Source organism: Physeter macrocephalus, chromosome 16, assembly GCF_002837175.3.
Source record: "Physeter macrocephalus isolate SW-GA chromosome 16, ASM283717v5, whole genome shotgun sequence".
Classification (NCBI taxonomy): Eukaryota; Metazoa; Chordata; class Mammalia; order Artiodactyla; family Physeteridae; genus Physeter; species Physeter macrocephalus.
The window spans coordinates 43534965-43541579 of NC_041229.1; positions in this window are offsets into that span (position 1 = coordinate 43534965).

Genomic DNA, 6615 nt, shown 5'->3' on the forward strand with positions numbered 1-6615 from the left:
TCTTAGATAAGGCACTTTTCTTTGCTCCTAAAAAGTTTCCAGGAGAGTCTAATTTCTTTTTCTTGCACTGCAATTGTTGATAAATGTATCTGATGGTTTTTCCTTCAGAAATTTTGTAGAAGAAATATAGGTTTCTGATAACTTTCAGACCATACTACTGAACTGGGTAACAAATTACAGAACTCTAATTGAAAAACTGATGGCTTCCTAAAACTGCTAACAACAGATCAAGATTAACAAGAATCAATTACATTAATGATTGAATGAACTGATGAATATTATTATAATTTTTATGACTTTTTGTTTGAAATATTACTGTTTCTTTAATCTTTCATTTTCAGATATGAGGAAACGTTTTCTCTTGTGTAATGACATAGAGCAATTTGGTAAATTATACTGTTGTACAATACCTTTGTATTTACATAAAGTCACTAATAATCTGCTCTCCTTGTAACAGGACACAATTGGAAACACTGTTTACATTAACAAGGCTTTGACTGGAAGGCAATATTTGAGAATATGCATTGAATCAGATATGACCAGACAGCTTTAAGGAACTAAGATTGACTTTATGAAGCTATAAAGCCCCTTAGAAAACCAGCCTGTTACCTTGCTTACTTACAGTGTTCCCAGCAGCCTTACCAGGTAAGTAAGAATGGTCACTTCCTGGCAGATGCAAGAACCTCAGGATGTTTTGGGAACCTCAAGAAGAGAGAAATTCACCCAAATCTATAGGTATTACATGCAAGTGTGATGGCAAATACTTGGCCTGGCTTGCTGGCCTTGAGAGCTATTAAAAATTCAGTCTGGGACTTCCCTGGTGGTCCAGTGGTTAAGACTCTGTGCTTCCCCTGCAGGGGGCACAGGTTTGATCCCTGGTTGGGGAAATAAGATCCTGCATGCTGTGCTGTGTGGCCAAAAAAAGAGCCTATGTGCTCAATTGCTATTCTTGCTGGACTTAAGTAAATAATCAGCCAATTCTAATGAAACTCAACTTATTTTGCAAACAAATTAGATTTAATTTGGCTTTCGTTGGTAGAAATGAGGGTGATTTTAAAGAGAAAAAATTGCGTTTCAGCAAAAACTGTAATACACCGTTATGAATACTAGATTTGAGTTCTATCAATCATCTTTGAAGTTTTGTTCTTCCACCTAAAAACTGGACTGGGTTCTGAATTTTTCTAGTCTCCTCAAATATTTGGCAACAACTCTTCAAACCAATGTTTCCAATTTTTCTCCCCCTTTTGACTTGGAATCATTTAGAACTAAAGCTGAACAACTTGATATAAACTTAAGAGAGATCACCACAATAGCACATGTTTAGACAATCTCTGTGCCTGTCACTTTGTAAGCCACTCAGAATGTTTACCTGAACACCTGATGACATCATCAGAGACATTTCAAACTACAAAAGATGCTTCGGCCTTAAGATCTAGAAATCTTCTCCACTGGCAACTCTCAGGACTCAGACACTGGGTTTACAATTTGCTCCAACCATTAACCTTTGTTTTTCTTTTGTCTCCGTAGAAATGCATCTTATTAAATACTTGATTGCTTACACCCTATAGAGCTAACTTTGAGATCCCACTTGCATCACTGCCTCCTGAAATGAGTAACTGACCTGACCTATTGTCAGAACTAAAGCAATCTATCAACCTAACTTCTGGACTGTGAAATCTCTTAAAAGAAGTTTCAAAGGCAGGACTGTAGTAGAGCAAAATTTGCCACCTCAAAATGTCTCCTTGGCATGCGTACTATTTCTAGATGAAAACAATCAAGGCCCCAAAGACTCAGGAATAAACTTTGATCTTCCTCCTAACTGCCTAAAAGAATGTAGTTAGAGGACCTGTTGCAGGAATGGAGCTATCAAGTAGATAACTATAGGATGAATAGGTGTGGTACACTGAAAGGAACCTGGAAAAATCTGTTAAAATTCCTCTCTGTGTCCCATTGTCTCTGCCTGGCTCAGCAAACTTTTTTTTTTACTACACATCTGCTTTCTATCTCCATGTGAATTACTTTCCTCTCCTTTGAAGTCCCAAACTACTTCCCCCTTTTGTCTTTAGCTAAAGATGGTATTTAAGGTGAGGGTTTTGGCCATTTGGGGGAATTACTCAATTCTTCTGGGTCTCTCCCATCTATACATGTTAAAAAAATGACTAAGTTATTTGTGAAATTTGTTTTTTCCTACTCCTATCTCAATTTTTATAGCTAATTATATGTTGACTAATAGAAGAGTTCAGTGTATTAATTAGCACAGTTTCCCAACTTGATTAATATTCCCAAATTAAAATTAGATTATTAGTTCATTCAACGAGGCTATAGCATTCCAGACATTGAAAAATTCTAAAGATATGGTCCTTGCCTTTAGGAAGCCTACAACAATGAGAAGGCAAATATTGAATAGGTAATTAAATGTAAGAAGTTCTAAGAAGGAGCAGTATTACCTTAAATGTGAAGGTTGCCGCTGCCTTAATAGATGGCATCTGCAATCTTTATCTTGGCAATCCATTGTAAATAGTCCAGTTAGCTGGTTCAGCAAGCCTTTCATCTTTGTGTAAAAATATAGACACAGAGTCATTATTTCATCTTCTTAATTAAGCATATAAAAGAATGCTGCTATCACAGTTTCTAATTATTAGCATCTTAGAAGATATTTGCATCTTACAAAGCACACTTAACAAAGCAACATTGTTTGATTTATGCCAACCCCTTTCAGTCTTTCCTGCAAAGCTAAAAACTGTATAGGAAACTTTTAGTATTGGAAAATCAATCTCTCAGTAAAAGTATTTAACACATTTGATCTGCTCAGTATTCAGAGTCTCTAACATAACAGGATCTCACTATCTTCTCCATTCATGAAGTTAAATTGTTCTTATATAATATTTTTTCCCTTCTCCTCTCACATCCTAGAAGAGGCAATCTTGTAACTTCAAAGTCCAAATCCTATCAAATGGGTCACAGCAAGGTTTGAAAATAAAGTGTGAGTTGTGTACTAATAAAGCAGTATATGTAAGTTTCTTAATAAACATACCAATAATTAAGATTTAATGGAGAAGAAATAATATCTAGTGTCAAATTTCACATTTTCCCTGAAGATGTTGCATTATCTTTCATAAAAGAGGTATCGCCTAGATGCTCACTGTACAGATATAGACATGAAGCCATTAATGATGTCACAAGGTGATAGGATGATCTGGTCATCGAGATAGCAACATTCTCTTTCCAAAAAAGTGAAAAGTTAATGTCATGATGGCTGAGATTCATGACAAAAAATACATTCCAATTGAGTATTTCTAAAATCCTGGGTCCAAAAACTGCCCAAAATTAGTTTCAAACTTAAGATGTGAGAATGTTAGTATATTGTACAATAAACCATAACCCATAAAGCAGGTGAGAAGTGAGACAGTAGTGTAGTGTGAAAAGTGTAAAAGACTAATAAAAGTAAGTGAGAAGAAATTTTAAAAGAAAAGCAGAAAACCATGATTGGATGATTTCCTCCTGATGTCACAATTACTCTACTCAACAGTAAATGTAGAAATTAGAAAAGATCCACCAAGTTAAAGTGTAAAACAGAGAGAGGGCTGCCACCCATGTCCTCCTATTAATACAGGGTGTGTGTACCATGATGCTAATATTCCAGGTGGTACCTTGGCTCTGGTAAGTAATATTTATTTGGCCTTTAAACCATGTTTTCCTATCCAGTATTTCTCATCCCTTATAATTAACATGTACCTTCAGCCTATTTTCCATGATAGCTTGTACATAATAGTGCTAGGATCAGGGGACCACTCATGATTTTTCTTCCAACACTCATCCTCTATCCTCATTTACATCCTCAGTCCCTATGTACTTTCCCTATCATTAGATTATGAATAAATCTCTTCAGATTTTTGATCTTCCTTCTGACAGCCCTTTATCTATTCCATCTTACCTGACACCTATTTTTACTTGATGATACCCCTGTCCTAAAACCAGAGAAAAATCCACTTCATGGGGAAGTAGGAATGAGTCACACAGGGACTCATGGGGTCAGAAAGGAAGGATGGACCTTTGCTCTGACATCATAAATCACTGGGTGTTATCGTTTGAAGTTACTACCCTCTGATTATATCATCTGCTTCTTATTCACATCATTGTCCCCAGTTGAGCACCAAGATATTCTCCCACCTTCTGCAATGGTTTTAACAGCTGTCTTGTAGATTTTTGGTGTACCTCTGGCCCTTCACTCTTCCTTTTCTTTCACATCTTGCATCCAATCCACCAGTAAGTTCTATTGGCTCTGTAATCAAAACATATCATGAATCCAGCTGCTCCACCAGTATTCATCTATACCTAGCCACAGTCATCTCTCATCTAGACTTCTGCAACAGACCCTTAGTGGGGCTCTTCCTCCACTGTTGCTCCTGTTGTTACTTTAGGAAGAAAACTCTATGGAGTCAATCAGATCATGTTATTATTAAAATCCTTCAAAGCTTTCTCATTAAACTTAAAAACAAAATTCAGACTTCTTAGAGTGGCAACTAAACCTACCTGATCTAGCTTTTGAAGCTTGCCTCCTTTCAAGGGAAGACAACACTAAGGAAACTCATGCAGACCAAGTGCATACAGACCAGGAAACAACCACATAAGCAGAGATCACCAGCATCACAAAGAACCAGACAATCCCAAAGGAAGGCCTGTGGTACTGTGCTCTCCCAGCGCTAGTGTAGTACGTCCATATGCCTACAGATGAAGGCATTGGTAAATGGCCAGTGACTAAGAGCATTCCTGGCCTTCTTCTACAGTATTGTCCAAGGCTTGCTAACAAGACAAAATAACAAAAAAGCAGTTTTCAACAATTTTATAATTGGAGGCAGTTGTTGGAAAAGCTAAAATTATTTCACGCTTTTCCTTCAGTGAGCTGAGACTGGTACCTCTTCTTGACCAGCTAGAGTGACCAAGGGCAGTATAACTCATAATAATAGCAATATAATTCATATTCTTTTTTTTTTTTTTTTTTAAGGAACCAGCTTGCTCTCCACCCTTGGGGAACAAGCAAGGGCACCTGTTACTTGTTCTTGCTTGCTCATGCTGCAGCACAAGCCTTTTTTTTTCTTTAATTTATTATTTTATTTATATTTTTGGCTGTGTTGGGTTCGTTTCTGTGCGAGGGCTTTCTCTAGTTGTGGCAAGCGGGGGCCACTCTTCATCGCGGTGCGCGGGCCTCTCAGTATCGCGGTCTCTCTTGTTGCGCGGCACAGGCTCCAGACGCGCAGGCTCACGGGCCCAGTTACTCCGCGGCATGTGGGATCTTCCCAGACAAGGGCTCGAACCCATGTCCCCTGCATTGGCAGGCAGATTCTCAACCACTGAGCCACCACGGAAGCCCTAATTCATATTCTGCAAGCCCTATCCATAATAAAGGTCAACCCTATATTTCCCTAAACTGCATTGACAATATTTATGATTCAGTGTTTATTCTCTGCTCTCTAAATCTCAGACCACCCTGAGAAAGGCTGTCAGGCATTTGCCAGGCATCTCACTACTACAAGCTTTCATGCAGAATGCCTTTTTTTCTTATAGTAAGGCTATTCATGAATAAGTGAAAGAGGTTTTCAGATGATGGAGTGGTGAAGTTATTGCAGACTCTGGTTCATACATAGGGTGAAAAAGATAAAGGGAAGAAGAGCCAAAGGGTAAGAGATCCATGGTGTGGTCCAAGGGGATGTGAAATAATGCTCAATGAATGCTCTCTGGCTTTCACAAAGACCAAAATTTTAACAACAAATCTATTCCATTTCCTAAAACACAGGTCATTCTTCCACAGCAAAACTAAATCTCTAACCAACATAGACAATTTAAAAATTCCTTTATGCTGAAACAAAATATCTTAGTGTAGCTTGCATATTGCAAATAGGATAAAAGACCCTAGAACTAAGTGAATAAGTAAAGCTGGACTTTGAATGTGTCAAAAAATGAAAGGATTATTATAGTCAACTGTACATTGTCACAAGTTTTTCCTCAAAAATATTTTAAAAAATCAACTCCAATCAATTTGGAAGATAGCTAGATCCCAGGGCCATAATCCTGGAAATTGTCATCTATGTGTGGTAAGCAGGCATACTATAAAGCCAGTATCGTAACACCAAAACATTGTGTTTTCTGAATTGCTCAGAGAAGAAAGATTCTGTCCTTGCAATTTATTGGCCTGAAGAGACCCTGCCCCCCTCCAATAAAATACAGCCAAGGAGAAAGACTACCTTCATGGACAATCACATTTTCTTATTTCATTAGCTTTGGTGAAATCAAATTTAAAACTGATCTATAAATACAGAGTTTAGAGTGAGGTGATTCCTGTTTACCTTCCATTTAAAAAATTGCTTTGGAAACTTGCTCTGTAGGCATTGGGACATGGCATCTCACCTGAGTGAAAGGGTGGTTCACCTGCAATTAAAACAACTCCGTAGGCATTGGGACATGGCATCTCACCTGAGTGAAAGGGTGGTTCACCTGCAATTAAAACAACTCCCCCAGGGCTTCCCTGGTGGCGCAGTGGTTGCGCGTCCGCCTGCCGATGCAGGGGAACCGGGTCCGCGCCCCGGTCTGGGAGGATCCCACATGCCGCGGAGCGGC